Source organism: Cucurbita moschata, unplaced genomic scaffold (genome assembly GCF_002738365.1).
Source record: "Cucurbita moschata cultivar Rifu unplaced genomic scaffold, Cmos_1.0 Cmo_Scf00002, whole genome shotgun sequence".
In the NCBI taxonomy this organism is placed as follows: Eukaryota; Viridiplantae; Streptophyta; class Magnoliopsida; order Cucurbitales; family Cucurbitaceae; genus Cucurbita; species Cucurbita moschata.
Window position 1 is genome coordinate 2,893,356 of NW_019268518.1, and position 3,070 is coordinate 2,896,425.

Below are 3,070 nucleotides of genomic sequence, written 5' to 3' on the forward strand. Positions count from 1 at the left end.
ATATATATATATATATATATATATATATATATATAATTTAATTAAAATAAATAGTGAATATCTAAGATGGCATAGAATATCTCAACAAGGATTGTGACGTTTACCTGTCTTTTCATTTTCTAACATTTCATTGAAAATGATGACACATGCAAGGACCAACTAGGCTACGATTTGGTCTTCCTATTTTCATGAATTAATATTATTTATTTGATTTTAATTTTTTAATAATTATTAAATATTCTACTATAAATTAAACTAATATAATTTATAAACTACTTTTAATTAAATTAATAAATTTATAAAGTGGCTTGAAAGAAATAAAAATAAATAAATAGCAAAATTTAAAAAATTCAATAACAAAAATTTAAAAAATTAGTAACCGAAATTGTAACGCTCCACCTTCACGCCCTCAACCACCCAACTCGTTCTTCTTTATGTTCTACGACTCACAACACATGTTCGAGAGACTTTCGAAAAAGAGAGCGACGAGCATGCACTGACGCGCTTCGATCTCGAATTTCAGTAGGTTGCAATGGCGCAAATGCTTTAGGAGTTTGCGGTTGAAGTGCAAGTGTTTGGTGAACTAGCGGCGGCTAAAATCGAGGATAGAAAGTTACCAGAGTTTGGATTTGAGAAGAGAGAGATAGGGTTGCGGTTTCAGAGAGTAGGGTTGAGAAGACGAGTCTAGAGGCGGGATATTCAAGCCAGGTGACCCCACGCCGGTGTAGGATCCAAAAGCCTTGAAATGCATCACAGCGACGGCCTAAAGCCCACATACGTCCATCTTTAGCCCGCATGACATCCACGACCCGACCTACTTACTTCATGTGATTAGAGATGTCTATTTTATCCACCTCAAACAAGGAGGGGATTCCCATTTAAACGGGGAATGAGGGACGGAGTGAAAAATATTTTCTCTATTAGATAAATGAGACCATGGACGGGATTATATTTCCCGTCCTCGCCCCACCCTATTTAATGTAAATATTTTCAACATTATATATATATATTAAAAAATAAATTAGTTAATTTAGAGATCCTAATGGTAATATTTAAACTAAAGTATAGGTCAACATTTAAACTTTTTAAAATTATATTAGTAGAATGTTATATATATGTTTGCAAATATATTGATTTATTAAGATTTTTTTACCATTTTTTAAAAGAAATATTATATTGAAAAATGATTATTAAAATAATTGATTTTTTTTTTATGGGGACGGGGGCAAGCTTCCCCATCCCCGCCCCGTGGTCATTTATACATGTGGTCCGCACATTCAATGCCTTTGGCTTCATACGACTCGACTCATTTTCAGCGACTTGGAACCAACTTATTCGACTCGCTATTCAATTTTGGTATAGTTTCCTATGTTTTTGATTCTCCCAAAGCTACTTTTTACCTTATTGAAAGCATTTAAGGTCGGTTAAGACTCCTATTTAGTCAAATTAAATATTTTTAGCTAAAAATTGGGAGGAATCAGCTAAACTATGCTCGATAATATGTCCTATAGGTGTGATATACGTATGTGTAGGTTAAATTAAACATTTGAAGAACGGTCTCGAAGAAACTATAAAATAGTTGGGGACTAAGCCAAAGCCAAACAAGTAAGTGAAGTTACAGTTGGTTGGTGGAAGAACTGTATGAAGTATTATAACACATGTCACGTGGCCCCTGCATGCGTCATAGTGTTATGTTATGCTTATGTATGATATGTGATGACTTATGGTACCATGTTAGGTATGTATGTGATATCCCATTTGCCGAAGATATGAATGATATGAAATGTTATGTGTGTAATGTTATGCCATGTCATGTGAAGTCATGCTATAGATTATATTAAGATAAATGCATACATGACTCGTATGTGTACTATGACATGAATGAAAAGAACAACGAAATGATTCCTTATTATATGCTACAATTTTAAGCCATGGAAACCTCATGCATTTATGTATTGTCATGTGCATCGAGATACTTCCATTGTGATGTTATGTTAGTACAGACGTGTACCTATGATATTTATGTTCGTGATCATGATATCATGTAGGTCTTTCCCTCCATGGTGTCCAGTGACATTCCAGCACGTTTAGCCTAACGAGTTAGGCTTACGAGGTACATATACGAGCCTGCCTGATGGGTCCATATGCGCGTGCATGGGCCGTATGTGGGGAAATATCACGCATCCAACCCTTCCCGAACTAGAAAGAGTTTGAAGTCATGTTATGTTATTTTAAAAGGATAGGTCGCTTGATGTATACGTGTATTTCAATTACCTGACCCTAACTATGAGGTTATTTGCTGAAAAATACTCAAGTCACGTGCTACTTGTATATTTAAGGTAAAGATAAAGCGCCCCTGTACGGATGACGATGATGTCGGAATGACCATAGAAGCTAAGATAGGAATGATGTGGGGTTGTGAGATCTTGCATTAGTTGGAGAGGTTATAATGGTACCCCCAAAGCAAAGCCATGAGAACTTATGGTCAAAGTGGACAATATCATACCATTGTGGAGAGTCGCGTTCATCTAACACTAGCGAGGACGTTGGCCCCCAAGGTGGTGGGTTTGTGAGATCTTGCATCAGTTGGAGAGGTTATAATGGTATCAGTGTCGTGATGTGGCCAGCAAGGACATTAGACTCTGAAAGAGGTGGATTGTGAGATCGAGGTTATAATGGCATAACTGTCGCAGCGAGGATGTTGGCCTCCAAGGTGGTGGGTTTGTGAGATTCTACATCGGTTGGAGAGGTTATAATGGTATCAGTATCGCGATGTGGCCAAGACGTGGGACTCTGAAAGAGGTAGATTGTGAGATCGAGGTTATAATGGTATCAGTGTCGCGATGTGGCCAAGACGTGGGACTCTGAAAGAGGTAGATTGTGAGATCGAGGTTATAATGGTATCAGTGTCGCGATGTGGTCAACAAAGAGGTTGGATTTTGAAAGAGGTGGATTGTGAGATCCCATTCAAAAAATGCAAAATTTAGAAATATATTTATTAACTTACCAAATATTAATAAATACTCAAATGGTAATTGGACAAAGATTCCATTCGGCGTAAAATTATTGG